This window comes from Neovison vison, chromosome 13 (assembly GCF_020171115.1).
Source record: "Neovison vison isolate M4711 chromosome 13, ASM_NN_V1, whole genome shotgun sequence".
NCBI lineage: Eukaryota > Metazoa > Chordata > Mammalia > Carnivora > Mustelidae > Neogale > Neogale vison.
The window spans coordinates 70255785-70272433 of record NC_058103.1 but is presented as its reverse complement, the minus strand read 5'-3'; positions in this window follow the sequence as shown (position 1 = coordinate 70272433).

The window sequence follows — 16649 nt, the reverse complement described above, 5'->3', positions numbered from 1 at the left end:
CTAAAGATTGCTTTGGCTGTTTGGGGTCTTTTGTGGTTTCATACAAATTTGGGAATTGTTTGTTTTAGTTCTAGATATTGTATTGAATCTGTAGATTTGGGGTAGTATGGACATTTTAACAGTATTCTCCCAATCCATGAGCATGGTGTATCTTTCCATCTATTGTGTTGTCTTCAGTTTTTGTTTTTTTTTTTTTTTTAAAGATTTTATTTATTTGAGAGAGAAGAGAGGCAGCAAGAGCAGGAATACAAGCAGGGGCAGTGGGAAAGGGAGAAGCAGCCTTTCCATTGAGCAGGGAGCCCGAAATGGGGCTCCATCCCAGGACCTTGGGATCATGACATGAGCCAAAGGCAGATACTTAATGACTGAGCCACCAGGTGCGCTGTCTTCAGTTTTTCAACAATGTCTTACAGGTGTTAAAGTACAGGTTTTTCACCTCCTTGGTTAAATTTATTCCTAGATATTTTATTCTTTTTGATGCATTTGTAAATGGGATTGTTTTCTTAGTTTTCTTTTTGTGATAGTTTATTATCAGTGTATAGAAAAAACAGATTTCTGTATGTTGATTCTGTTGCTAATTTTTCTATTGATTTTACATTTTTTTTTGTAATTTTGTTAAAAGGCACCTTTGTCCTCCCACTTATTCCACCTTTCCTCTTACAACCCACATGTAATCCATTAGCAAATTTTGTCAACTTTTCCATAAAATATATCCAGAATCTCACCATTTCATTATTTTTGTTACTACTAACCTAATCTAAATCCACATTATCTCTCTCCTGCATTATAACCATGCCTCCCAAATGCCTGTCTGATTCTATTCTTGACATCCTTTTCTCTATTCAGTAAACATATAATTGATAATTGTAAGCTAAACCAAGCCAGTCTTCAGTAAACTTCCACTATCTATAAAAGCCAAAGTCCATTCATTGGTCTAAGAAGCTCTTTCTGATATGGACCTCAGTTATATTCCAGACTTATATACTTATACTTTCCTGGTCTGTCTCACTGACTTATTTTTCTTTAAACCTGCCATGTTCAGTGTTTCTGTGTTGCTGTTTCCTCTGCTTAGAATTCCTGTCTTTCAGATGTTCCCATGGCTTGCTTCTCAGTTCCTTCAAGTTTCTCTTGAAATGTCACTTTCAACGAGTTCTTCCTTGACTCCCCTATTTAACAGATAAACTAAAATAAATAAATAAATAAGCAATGCCTGTGCCTTTTTTTTTTTTTTTTTTTTTTGACAGAGAGATCGAGGTCACAAGCAGACAGGGAGGCAGGCAGAGAGAGGAGGAAGCAGACTCTCTGCAGAACAGAGAGCCCAATGTGGGGCTCGATCCCAGGACGCTGGGATCATGACCTGAGCCGAAGGCAGAGGCTTTAACCCACTGAGCCACCCAGGCACCCCTGCCTGTGCCCTTTTCTCCTCTAATTTATCTTTAGTGTGGTCGCCGCATATACATATTTATTTATTTGCTGGCTTATCTTCGTTCCCCAGGAAAAATTCATCTCCCCAAGAACAGGGATTTTTTACTGTTTTTTCATTACTAATTCCCCAGTGCCTGGATCAATACACTGTTTATTGAATTAATGGATAGTTTAGTACTATTTGAGTTTATTTTTTTCTTTTATTGATTACAACCAACAGATCCTGACAACTGTAGTTCTCACTTAATTCCCTTTCACTGTTCCCAACTTTTTAGAAAGTAAGATAAATATGAAGATCTTGCATTTATGGGTGCTTTGGGAAAGATGAAACATAAAAATGACAATTCATCAAAAGCAGGAAATTGCAGCAAAAGTTCAGGGGGAGAAATACAAACTTTCTGAGAAGCCAGTAGATGGGAAAGAAGGCTATGATTTCCATCATACACAAGATAGGAGCTTAAGTGAATTAATTTAAATATTATGGGGAGAATAGTAATTCATGGCTGAAGGAGTTGCTGTTTTGTTTGTATTATTTGCATTTATGATTTTTCTCTTGCACTGTGGGCTTCTGGTATATGGGATCCTTCCACTGATCATTGTTCCAGAACACAGAGAAGGTATTCAACAAATAGCTGTTGCATAAATGAGATAGCATTGGAGAAGAGGTCTAGAGTTGGTAATGCCAGTAACTAGATGTTAGATTTGTTATTTAGTCTGCCTTTGCTAGGCCTTGGTATTTTTACCTATAAAATAAAAGTTTTAACCTTCATAATTAAGTCCTTCCCAACTATAAAATATTCTGTAATTTTTTTCTGCTTATGTATGAGTGGAGACATACATGCACTTTTGTCTAGTAGAAATAAAGATATACTCCTTAAAAATTTCCTTTGCAAATATATTTTGATTAATATAGCTACCATCAATTTGGCTTATAAAATAGTGTTTTCAATGATCTTTTAGCATGATAGATTAACTTTTATGTTCAGAAAACCATTTCCTCTGAATGCTGCTGAATTCACACTTCACTAATGGCAAAGATCCGATTAGAACTAATTTCATAGTGATTCTTTGACATTTTCAAACATAGAAATGTGTGCTTTTCTGAATAAAAGTGAGAACATATCATAAATTGTAAAAATTACTATTAAAGTTCAGTCTAATATTGGATAGAGTGTTGAAATGAGAAATGCCTTCAAGGCTAACCTCTTGTAAAATAAGAGCTTTCTGTAAGTCTCCCTGCCCCTCCATTTCTTTTTCTTTCAGCTACCATAGTCTCCATATCTGGATCCACTGGAACTCTATCTCTAGACTTTGGTCTGTTTCACCAGCCATTTGGTCAGTTTCTCAGCTTTAGTATTTGACAGAACTTCAAATTAGAGAAGCTGATAGTGTCTAATGGAGAGCTTAGACCAACAAATCATCCCACCAAGTGAAGTTCAAGGCAGAAACTTAAACCTATGGACAAGGTGAGCATAAGAGAGAACAGAGACTTTCTATCATTTCTAGATGATGTAGGCACTAGCAGTTTATCCTCCAGTACAAAAGTAATGGATCTCAAAGATACCAAGGAAACTTGGGGGAGCAACACAGCATCTTGACATTTATGACATTTGTCACTTGAATCCATTACCTAGGAACTCAAACTTTATTTTAAATCTACTTAAAAGACTATACTTTCAGGGATCATTTCTATAGTGCATTAAATCTACTTAAGTTTGTGGAATTGGTGCTACTAGAAGACTTCTACCCTTGGTTGGAGTTAATTCAGAAACTAAGTGATGGCCTTGTTCTACAATTGGGACCCATTAGTGGAAGAAGCTAGAGAAAGTGAAGGCAAAAGGAAGAAAGATGGGGTTAAGCATGCCTTCATATTTAGGGAAAGGAATCAGGAAGATCCAAGAAAGAACTGAGAAAACCCGATGAGAATACCTTGTTAAGGCTAAGGAATAAAATGGTTTAATAAAGAGTATAGTTAGTTATATAGTGAATTTTCATCTTATCTATGGTATCTACTTATGATTCTTCATGACATAGGTGGAAAATGACATAAAGTCAAAATTATTTCATATGAGTGTCATGTTAGATGTTGACACGTAGTTTTTCTATAAAAGTTCAACACAGGTAACTTTTTTCTTCCACAAATTGAAATAGATCCTTCCTTCCTTCCTTCCCAGCACCATAAGACATAGTTGAATTTCATGTAGAAACCACGTTTCCTGTAGAAGATAATTTTTAATACTGGACTCATTCTCAGCAAGTAGCTCACACTGTGCGAGACCTAGTGAGAACATGGTGGTTTGATATAGCCCATATGATTCCTGTTTTGGAGTAGAAGAGGTTCATCATCTGTAATAACACATAAATCATGTGGTTATGTTATATTTTCTTTCCTTTGTCTTTGGCCAACTTTGAAATTTCAGAAGTTTGGTGCTTTATGATGTGAATATTCTTTTATTTTGTAAGAGGTCAGGAAGAATAGAGATTAGGAAAAGATCATTTTAGTGCCCAGTTAGGGGGTTATAAGTAATCTCTGAGTGAAATTTGTAGACCATATTGAGGAATGAGAATCACATTTCAAAGACAGTTAAGAGGAAGCTGCTGGATGTGTTAGAGAAAGAGGCGATTATTGATAGAGAGTAGAGAGCAGTGTTTCTCAGATCTTCAGTGTGCATAAGAAGTATCTGGAGAATTTAGATAAAGATGACAATTCTGGGCCTCATTTCAGAAATTCTGATTCAGTAATATCAAAGTAGACACCAGAAAAGAGAACTTTAAATAAGTAAAAGATGTTTTAAGTGCTGGTATCCTTAGATCATATATTGAACTTCTCAGGTCTTTCCTGAGAAGAAAAGGGCGGGGGTGGAGAGGTGAGAGAAAGACCAAGATTATTCATTGGGGTTAGCTGTGACAAGGAACAGGGAGAGGTTTTTTCCTGAGGAGTAAGGGAAGATAAAGAATGAATATCAAGAAAAAGCTGAGGTAAGGTAGAATGAAGATAATAGTTCTAATTTGAAAACTGCAAGATGATTTTTCAGGAGACAAGGACAGGGAGTGGAGAGCAGCCAGAGGAAGCTTGAAAAACATGGAAAAGACTTGAAATAGCTCTTAGAGCTGAGTGACAATGGCAAGACTCTGAATTTCTTTGGAACATCATAATTTCATTGTTAAATGATGAGATTGGACATCATGAACTCGGAAGCCCGTTCCAACTATAAACATTTTTATGATTATTTTTTATTTTTAAATTTTATTTAATCCATTCCAAATGGTGGTGGTGTGTGGGGGGGAACAAGCAGACTCTGCACTGGGCACAGAGCCCAACTTGGGGACCCTGAAATCATGACCTGAGCCAAAATCAACATTCAGACGCTTAACTGGCTAAACCACCTGGGCACCCAACACTTGTATGATTCTACTACAAAAGTAGTCTCAAACATTTATCAGCATATCATCTCTGAGGAATATGATGTACCCTTACCTGTAACTGTGACTACTACAAGTATTTTCCCCAGGTTGGGCAAGTCCTCCAAAGATAGCTTATATTCATCTTAAAGAAAATGATTTCAACTATAATCTCTCTCCTCCTAACCTCCTTCCTGACCTTAAGAATTATTTTCATACGGAATAAACAGTAAATTAAAAACAGAATTGTTAAATGGCTTTGATCAGCCAGTTTAAATTTAGGCAGTAAATTTTTTAGGAAGCTGGGTCTTCATGGTTCTATGTCTTTGTCCTATTTCAGGAAGCAAATCAATGAGTAACTTGGTGGACAGAGACAAGGATTTGCCCCTTATTTTGTTCCTTTATTTTTTGCTTATACTCCTGTTTTTCATTATGGACTATTTTTATTTGTCTTTTTCTGTATACTTATCTCTCAACTTGAGTAGTTCATCTTATTGACATTACACAATAGGAAACGGGTTTTATAGCATGTGTGATACCCTTCTTGGACAGAGGTCAAGAGGTTCATACAAGCTTTTGGAGGACAGTTAGGTTAAAGAATTGTAGTCCATTCTACTCTTAGCCAAGGTATGGTAGGTGATCCCTCTCAGACCTGAAGCCAAAAAGCAGGCTGAAATGTGCAAATACAAAGCTAACATTTATTGAATGTTTATTGTGAGTCAGGATACTACTATCAAAGATAGTATCCAGAGAGGTGCCCTTGGGCATAAAAGGTATCATGATTAATTTTATATGTCAACTTGAGTAGGCCATGGTACCCAATTTTTTTAAATCAAATGCCTGCTTAGATGTGCTATGAAGGCATTTTTTAGATGTGATTAACATTTAAATCAGTAGACTTTTAGTAAAGCAAATCACTCTTATAATGTGGGTGGGCTTTATCCAATCAGTTGAAGGCTTTAAGGGAAAAGACTGAGGTCTCTCAAAGAAAAAGACTACTTTTGAACTCATGATTGCAACATCAGCTCTTGCCAGAATTCCCAGCCTCATAGCCTGCCCTGTGAATTTCAGACTTACTATCCTCTGTATTGCATGAGCCAATTGCTTAAAATCCCTCTTTCACTCACTCTTTTACACACACACACACACACACAGTTTCTGTTTTACTGGAGAATGCTGGAGAACCATAATACAAAAGGAAATTGGTGAACCTTGGTTTTTCCTAATGGTTCAGGGCTTTACTGATTTGGGATGAAGAACATAGTTAAGATTCAGTGACCGGTACAGACACTACCAGGAAAACGTGTATACGTGCACATACCTATAGAATTTTGCATACACATACAAGGTACCCAGGGATTAGAACTCTTCTGGGTTTAGATGTAAAATTGATTTGCTTCTAAGTAAAATGCAGTGAGACCTTCTAGGTCAGAGGTCTCATTGAATTTCACTCAGGCTGTAGGTAAGAATCAAAGGCCAAAAAATACGCTGAGCAGGTAGGAATATAATTTGTGTTCTAAAGGGAGACAAAAAAAAATGTTTCTATTGATATGCTTTTGAAGGACACTAAAATGGCAAAATGCATATATGTCCAGACACACTTTGCTTGCCAGTATAGGGTGTGAAGCTGGAAATTTATGGGACAGAGAGGGCTCCTGTATTACAGTTGATTTGGCACAATGATTTTACCAAATATACCCAGAAAATAGGTAGAAAGGAAAGAATTCCAGACAGGTACTTATTTTTAATCCCAAACTGTCAATGAGGATTATTTAAATTCCTACCAGAGTTTAGAATATGCTTATTCTAAACTAAGTAGAAAATTAATTGGAAAATTCTTCCTTTCCGGATGGGCTCGTGGATATTTTACAGAACTTTAGAGAGTTGATGTTCAACTCTACTTTCTCAGAGTAATGATCTGTGACCCATAAATAAGAACAAAACATGGCTGCTAGCGATTAGTACAAAGAAGACTCAGATTCTGTGAAAGTTAGTAAAAATTTAATAGAAATTTTACTTTGACTATAAAGTAAAGGAGTACAATCTATCAAGGATGTTGTATGCTGAATTTAAAACATGAGAGATCATCAGTTAACTTGCTTTGCCAGGTTAACTCATTTTTCACGTTTATCAGATAAAGCTTGTTTGTCATCTCTGTGCATATATTTGAAACTTTTCATTGAGTCATTGCAATATAATTTAATGCTACACTGGTACCAAAAAGGTTCAGACCTTTGCATGCCAAGAATTGTAAACTGTGAAAGGGAGAAAACTATTATAGCATGTGTGTATATCTTTGCACTCAATTTAATGCCAGGCGAGGATCAGGCATATCTGTGAGTGCAGGATCAAATCATAGGGTAATATTTTGTTGTGGACTGGTGAATAATGATATAACAAACTCTGTGTATAATATGGCGTGATGTTTAATCTTCTGTCAACTTGACTGGGCCATGGGGTGTGCAGATACTTGGTCAAACATTATCTTGAGTGTTTGTGTGAGGGTGTTTTTGGATCCAATTGCATTTAAAAGGGCCAGCTGAGGAAAGCAGATTATCCCATGTAATGTGAATGGGATCTCATCTTTTAATTGAAAGCCTGATTGATACGTAGACTCTTCCTGGGTCTCCTGCTTGCCTTCACTGGAACTATACTGTACCCTCTTCTGAGTCTGAGCTTCCTAGCTTACCCTGTAGGTACTTGAACTTGTCAGTCTCCATAAACATGGAGCCAATTCATTGTGATCTCTCTCTCTCTCAACATGTTTATAAATGCTCAGTGGTAGAGCATTTGACTACACATGTCTATAAATCATCCTATAAATTACATTTTTTGGAGCACTCTGACTCATACACATAGTGTTAAAATAGTTTTAGCACTTACTTTAAATTTTGGATTCTTCTTTGTTTATGATAGTTTATAATCTTTGTATTCTTTCATAAATTTATTACCTTTTTTCAAATAAAATATAATTGCTCTTAAAACTAAAACTGTTGGTAAAAAATTGAAAAAAAGGAAAGAATCTAATGGTAAGTTTGATTTGGCTTAAGATGAAATAATGTGTACTATATTAACATTATGCCATTATATAAAACATTATTCCAGAAATTCTTCTACAAAATCACTAGAAATTTAAAGAAAAAGCATGACAAGAAAGTTAAAATTATTTTTGTTGGGGATCATTTTTATGGCAATAAACATTACTCAAATCCTCAGTGTGTTTATGCAGTGAAATTTTGAAAAGAGTTCTATAATCTCTGCCAGGTTACATTATTTGAAACAAAACAAAATAAGCATAAAAACAAAGCTTTCAGATTCTTTCAGAATAAATGAAACAGCTTAATGTTATCAAAGATGTATGCAAACAATTTGAATCTGATGCTAAAAATGAACTTATTAAATGACATTCTATTATATTGGAACAATTGTATTAGATTAACAGGGCAGCTAGGAAAATACAGTTGTACAATGTATGAAAATAAAGCTAAGAGACTACAGGAATGTGCATACAAGTTACGTGACTAGTTCATAGGCTGACATACAAGGAGATCTTTACAATTCAATTGGACAAGAGAAAAAGTATTTCAGAGCTGTCCATTTACTTGTTTTTATTCTGTATGTGAATATAAGGACATTTATTACTTTCTAAGTCACTTGCCATAGAAAGAAGAAATTTTTTTGAAATTTTGAGGGCAAACATTAAAAAAATTAGCATTTAGCCAAATTTTAAAAAATGACACAACTGAGTATTTCATTATGAAGGTTTAAATTTGTTTGAGCCCATTTATCCATGGTTTTTCAAAATTAACATGACTCTAATTATATGCCATACTTAAACTAATCCATTTGTAAATACCATCTTACTTAATATCGTATGGGGTAGGTCTGATTAGTATGTCTAATTTTCATCTCAAAAAATGGTTTAAAGAGGTCAAGGTCAAACAGTAATTACATGAAGGAGGCAGAACTGTAATCTCAGGTCTTTCAGACTTCAAAAGTTATACTCTTAACCATTATTATAATTTATAATAATTCAACTTTGATATAATTTCTTAGGAATCCTCTTTCATGTTTGTGTATCAGTTATGATCAAATGGGTCATGAATTTGCAAGGCATGCCATTCAAAACTGTTGCTTTTAGAAACTGATTTTCTGTATGAATCAGGGTTTTCTTATAAATACAAACCAAAGTAAATAAAATTTCAAAATAATATTTAAACACTTTAATCTGCATTGTGATTTGATTTAAAAAAATGACATTTTATGTAAAACAAATAAGTTGAATTCTGTATTATTTAATTTTCATGACAAAAACTGGTATACAACCAAAAATCATTTCAAATTCAGGGCTTCAGATTAAATCCTATATTCTTATCAATAAACCATGTTGTTTAGAGATAACATTATCTCAACACATTGAAAATATTTAAATAATCAAAAATTTAAAAAGAGACCAAAGACAATTAGTAGTGTTTCAAGAAAAAGTGAACTCCTGTCCACCAATAAATTATGAATTATTCATTAGTCAGTGATTTATTAAGTTATCAAAAGTAAAGATCGTTCTTTTTGGTTTTTATTTATTTTAATTGTCTATCTAATGTGTATACTCACACACGCATATACACACACACAGATATATATATACATACACACATACATACTGCATTTCAGTTTTGCTAAAATCATAGATAGAACTTAAAAATATTTCAAATAGAATATTTTTATGAAATTATCTTTATATCTCTTATGCATGTGTCATTTTTCTATAGGATGAAATCAATTTCTATTTCAAAAATAGCTTTTTTCTGAAATCTATTCTTTCACAATAATAGTATCTGGAATTTTACACTTTTGAAAGAAATTATTTTCTTGTTTTTCAGTCAGAGCATAGAACATTTTATAAATTCATAAAAACTTCTGTTTTCTTAAATCAGTGACAGGTTATCAAAATAAAGCAATTCTTAACTAGTAGTATGTATCAAATTCAAACAACAAAATAAGTACAATTACCTTTTTTCTTCTTAATACTACATGGCCAATTTTACATTCAGCTATGTTAGAATTATCTGTGACCAAAATATGCAGAGCATCAATTTGCAATGCCTTGTAAATATAGACCCACATGTTGTGGGATTAGTATTTTTCATGCACAGCAAATCAGAACAAACATATTTGCTTCAGCCATGTCAGACTGTATTCACATGCCCTTCACAATCAAGACCAAGAAGTTCAGTTTGTAAAAGGACTGATTTGATAATGACTGAAGCTGACAAGCACCGGCTTTAAATATCATTTTAGAGATTCCAAATTTATGATCTCTGTGAGAAACATATCTTGAAATACACAATTCAGTGAATCCAAAATTAAATTTGTGGAATGATATAATGGTAATGTATGTAGCTCCTTTGAAATAATAAAGAAGATTAATATAGTTTCCTCTTTCCTTGCCTTAATAGTTAACAATTTAGGCATTTGGTAATATTACTCTAGCTTAAGTATTTATTAATAATAAAATGTTTAGTAGGGAAATCTGCTTTGAGAAAGGAAAGAAGAATGGCCAGAGGATATCTTGGGGCCAGATAGACTTATTATAAGCTGGATGACTTTCAACAAATTTGTTAAACCTGAGTGGTAGTTTTTTCATCTGAAGTGAGTATATTAAGAAATACCTCACATGGTCTTATGAGTATTAAATTTTAAATTTATGTAAAATTGCTGGTACAGTCTGGCTGTCAGTAGGTACTCAGTACACTTTGCTTTCCTGCTTTCATTTTATCAATGTTTTCTCTCAGAAAAGGATCTAGAAATGTGTCTGTCCAATATGTAATGACAAGCATTATGAGGCAAATTGAACACTTAAAATGTGTCTATTCTGAGTTGAGATGTGCTATAGATATTAAATACACACAAGATTTTAAAGACTGTTAAAAAAACCAAAATATCTCATTTAGTTATTTATGTTTATTACATGCTGATATATTGCAGATATGTTAGCATGCATAAGATATATTATTAAATTAATTTTACTTGTTTCTTTTTTTAATGTAGTATACAAAAGTTTTAAACAACATATATACTTGTGCCTCACATTCTATATTGAATAGTGCTGATCTAGAAATGAGAAGATTTAAGAAATTCAAGGTTCTCATAAAATTCCTAATTGGTATAAGAGAAGGAAAGGTTTTTCTGTGTTTTAATATCTTAGAGTCCTTGTAGAAAGGAATCATATTGTATTAAAATCCTATAAAAAACAAACTATACCAAATAGCAAACATTTTTGATTAGTCTTCTTAGAGTTACAAGGTAAAAAATAGTTTTCCTGATTTGTCTACTATAATTTTAAAAATTGGAATAAAGTAAACAAAATTATGTTGTAATCCTTTTTCTGTCTGTCTTGTGCATAATGACTGCATCGGCAACACTCAAGCACATATTCTTTTTTTTTTTTTTAAGATTTTATTTATTTATTTGACAGACAGACTGATCACAAGTAGGCAGAGAGGCAGGCAGAGAGAGAAGAAGGCAGAGAATGAGGAGGAAGCAGGCTCCCCGAGGAGCAAAGACCCCGATGAGGGGCTCGATCCCAGGACTCTGGGATCATGACCTGAGCCAAAGGCAGAGGCTTTAACCCACTGAGTCACCCAGGCACCCCTCAAGCACAAATTCTTTACAGCAAATGGAGCCAAGTGTCTCCCTGAACTACCTAAGATTTATTGAGGTCTCGACCAGCCCCATTCCTTAACCTAGAGAAGACTTAGCCAGTTTCTCAGAAGGTACAGAGAGTGACAAGAGGAACTGCTAATAGCTAGTCTGACCAACTTCACACTATAATAAAGTATACTTTCTGAAAGGCAAGTCTGATCGTGTCTTTTCCCTTAAAATTTTCCTTTGAAATGTTTAGTAGGTTTTAAGAGAAAGTTGGAAGGCTACTTTCTTGAACAGAATTTTCCATTGTTACATTCAAAGCTGTTTTCTCTCCCTGTCTCTGTAAACATGTAGAGCACTATGGGGATAATGAAAACCCTCCTCTCTTCTGCATGTTTACTATAGGGTATGCAGTCTAGCCATACCTGGCCTAGACATACATCTCCTAGATAATGAGAGTTCAGAAAAAATGTTTTATTCTTTCTTTGCTTCTAAGTTTTTCTCAAAAAACACTCTTGTTCTTTGCATCTGTCCCTCTAGAGTTACTATTGTATTAGAGAAGCAGATAATAAATAAAGTATGTATTTTAAATGTATAGACTATTAGATAGTGTCAACTGCTAAGGAAAAAGAACTATTGAAGGAGAATGGGAATATACACATTATAAAGGTTTGGATTTTAGATGGAATAGCCACAGAAGACCTCATAGAGAAACTGACATTTGAGAAAAGATATGAAGGAAGGGCTATTACTCTGTGGCCTCATCCTGAGTTCTTGTAATTAGGAATACCTCTTATCAGAAGTTTCAACCCTTTTTTCATAGACTCAGTTATGAACAAATATATGAAAATGCTAAACAGGGCAGAAGATTTGTGGATGAGGCCTGCCCGGGGAAGTGCCCATGACCCCTTTGAGACAAAGGGAACAAACACTTTTACTTCTCCATGTATTTTATCTTCAAGCATGATTGTGGTCTTTGGCTCAAGATTTTTCAAAACATGGCTCTACTCTTAGGTTTAGTAGATGACTATGAGATTAGTTTAGTAAGTAACAACCAATAGCAAGAAGCAAAAAGTAGAAGAAAAAATATTTGTTGCAGTAAGGATAGGAATTATTTCAAACAGATGTATACATACTCAGCTATGTGCTTGCTGGGTAATGATATAAAATGTATTTCTTAATATGCATCATGGATAAAAGACTTTGAAAAATACTATGCTGAGTACAAGAGAACTTCTGAAATGATGTCTCCTAAGGAGGGATTAAGACCATGAACCATGTGGGGCACCTGGGTGTCTCAGTTAAGCGTCTCCCTCAGCTCAGGTTATGATCCCAGGGTCTTGAGATCAAGTCCCATGTCCTGGGATCAAGCCCTACATCCTTGGGGCTCTCTGCTCAGAGAGGTGCTTGCTTCTCTCTCTCTCTCTTTGCCCCTCTCCCCTGTTTGTGCACATGCTCTTTCCCTCTCTCGCAAAAAACCCCAAACAACAACAACAACAAAACCCCAAAAACCAAAACAATGAAGAAGGAAGGTGTAATGGGCTCTAATCTCTGGGAAAAATGAGAACAGGGCTAAATGAAGATAATCAGTCATCTATTTACTCCTACTTGTTCAGTTAAAGATTAAAAACTGCATTTAATGGCTTGTGTTTCTTGTCCTTTGTATTTTTGATATCCCTTATGTGTGCATATGTGCACATGCACAGTTGTTTATATTTCTGTGTGTGTTTGTGGTTTATAATAGTGGCTACTGAGAAAGACTCTGAGGAGAAAGATAAGGGTCCATATATTTTTCAAAGGAAATTAAGAAAGTTGGGAAGACTGTGCTACTGTGTAGCTGACATGAACAGAATCCTGAGAGTTGGTATGGTGGTGGAAACTACCAAATGGAGAAGGCTGAGTCTGTGGGAGCTTCTGCAAAGATGGAAGGAAATGAAGAACACAGAGAACTAGTAGGGACCATGGGAAGGTTTAAGGGCTGTACTGTAGAGAGGCTCAAATAGGTCCCCAAACCTAAGTTACACTGGCATTTTCTAAGATTCAGTCTTGGCCCTGTGTTCTCTTACACTTCCTGCCTCATTAAATATATTTCTTCTGATTCTTCAGTTATTATTTTAATGCAAATAATTCTTTAATCTATATCCATTGGCATGGTTTCTTCTGAATTCCAATTTCAAATGCTTGCTGAGCAGTTTTTTGAAAATGTTTTTTATTATGTTTTCTGGCTCCTAGCCTGAGAGCTTAAACTGCTTTCAGGGCTGTCGATATATATCTCAAGAGCTGTCAGGTCAAGCCCACTAGGACTATCCATGAATGAGAAAATAAAGCATCGTTTGGTCCTTCCTAAAAACATAAATAATGGAAAGTCACATTCCACCAGATTGGTTAAAAAAAAAACCCACAAGATAAAGACCTCTACAGATCAGGTAGTGAGCCACACTCACACACATCAAGAAGGGCTGCCTGCAATAGAAGGAGCCATCCATTATATGCAACACAGGAGAGGAAGGGGAAGGGAAACTTGAGATTTCCTGACAAAAGAAAGGAAGGCTAGTTTCTTTAAATCAGTGGAGTGTGTGGGCATGTGTGTTTTCTCAAAAGCTGTACCAAACTATTTTTATGTATTCTTTTTTTTAAAAAAAATTTTTTTTAAGATTTTTTTTTATTTATTTGACAGAGAGAGATCACAAGCAGGCAGAGAGGCAGGCAGAGGGAGAGGAGGAAGCAGGCTCCCCACCGAGCAAAGAGCCCAATGCGGGGCTCGATCCCAGGACCCTGAGATCATGACCTGAGCCGAAGGCAGCGGCCTAACCACTGAGCCACCCAGGCGCCCCTATTTTTATGTATTCTATTTTACTTATAAATTGATGTCTTTTGAAGAAACATGAACTACTTTTAGATTAATACAGTGTCAAAATGTTGAAATTTCCCGAATTTATTAACTTTTGTCTTTCCCATTGAATCTACTGATGCTCTTCAATTCTGTGGAAGTTACATATATAGTCTTATTATCATTTTCTGTTGAATAGAGCTTGGAATTATGTCAAACTCTCATACTTAGAATCTGGAGCTCCAACTGTAATTTTCTGTTGGAGCCAAGACCTGAAATCCAGTGATCCATGTGTATAACCTTGGTGCCGATCTAAGTAGTCTTTTCCTCAATATGATTGGAGATCTAATCCTGGATTACAAGGAAGATTCAGCAAGGCCATTAGGGAGCCCTTGAGCCAAAATCACCTGTCAGGGAGTCCCACTTCCAGTGACAGACTTGCTTCAGTATCTCTGCGAGGCTCAGTGGTTGATTGGGAGCAGCCCTTGGCAGATGTACCTTTAGCACAAACACACAGTTGGATTTTAGCACAGCATCAGAAGTGCTTGGTCAATTAGGCTTTCTGTGGTTAGTCTTTGAGGTACATTCTCATGGCCTCTAGCCACTACTGCTATTCTCTGTTCAATCCAGTCTTACGTAATATTTTTCTCAGATACATCTGATGAGAATGGAACCTAAAACAAAATCTTGTTCTACTAAAAATGTCAATCCAGATTGTTATGTATAATGTATTTTTAGTGCAACCATTCAAACCAGTAGCAAATTATAATGGAATTGAATAATTTCTTTCTCTTGTTCATGAGTATATCATCTAAGGTCGTATCTAATTGATAATTTGCTTGAATTTGAATATGTGTCCAGAAATCACCTGGTAAATAAATGGGCTAAATCTGTCAACAAAAAAATGAAATGAGACATGCATGATTTGTATTTAGTGAACCTGTGTTAATTCCTAATGATAATTTGTTTTCAATTGTTTATAAACCATATTTTAATAATAGTTCCTAAAACTTTCTGTGGAATTAATTTCAGACTCTCCAGTAAAGCACAGAATTCTTTGATTTTTTTTCCCATTTTAAGATTTTTTGACTTATTTTTTTATTCAAGTATAATTAACACACAATGTTATATTAGTTGCAGATGTATAATATAACAATTTAACAGTTCTATACATTACTCGGTGGTTATCAGGGTAAGTGTACTCTTAATCCCCTTCACTCTTTGACCAATCCTGCCACCACCTCCCCCGAAGTAACCACAAGTTCACTATATTTGAGTCTGGTTTTTTGTTAGTTTTGTTTTTTAGATTCCACATATGAGTGAAATCATATCTTTGTCATTCTGAGTCATTTCATTTAGCATTATACCCTCTAGATACCTCCATGTTGCAGATGGGCAAGATTTCATTCCTTTTTTTATGGCTGAGTCCTTAATTTTTAATTTAAAAAGAAATCATGACTTTTTTTCTTTCTTTAGTATTTTGGTTATCTCTTTATGATTATTCACAATGCCTCAAGAAATAGTTCAATGGTACATTTTATTTGAAAGTTACTTTTTTTAACCTGGAATATAATTTGCCTAGCACAAAAGATATAAAGTCATTTAGGGAAAGAATTGCTTTCTTATAGACTTATATTTCTTGGGTTTCAGTTGCCTCTCACTAACATTATTTTTGCTATCTTTGACAGAAAAGATGGAAATAAAATAAAAGTTGAGTGGTATAGATTTTTCTTTGTCATGTATTATAAAAATGTTACTCTAAAGCAACATGTTCATTTTCTCTGAACATAACTTCAAAATCCTACTTTCCCTGTCTTTAGAATTTCTGGCAAGCCTCACTGCATTCTTGTTATTGGCGTTTTCAAAATCACTCTTACACTTCTTAGCTACTTACATATTTGTTGTTGGTTATACCCCTTTTTCCTCTTTTTTGTATTTGTTCTTTTTTATAGGTGAGTTCAATGATCTTTTTCCTTTTCACAATCCATTGATTAGTGTGGCCATGAGATTTGAGTTATGATCATCAATTCTGTGCTCCTAGGTTCTTATGTAAAATTAGGAGACAGAGAAAGAAAGAGAAAGAGAGAGAGAAATCTTTGTCATTAAAATCTTTTATGTCAGGGTATTTCTGAATATCTCTCTTCATCCTAGTTTTTCTTCATTTAAAAATGATATTCTTTATGGAAATAACCTCATATATTTCTTGTGCCATTTTTTTTAAAAGATTTTATTTATTTATTTGACACAGAGAGACAGGGAGAAAGGGAACACAAGCAGGAGGATTGGGAGGAGAAGCAGGCATCCTGCTGGGCAGGGAACCAGATGCAGGGCTCTATCCCAGGACCCT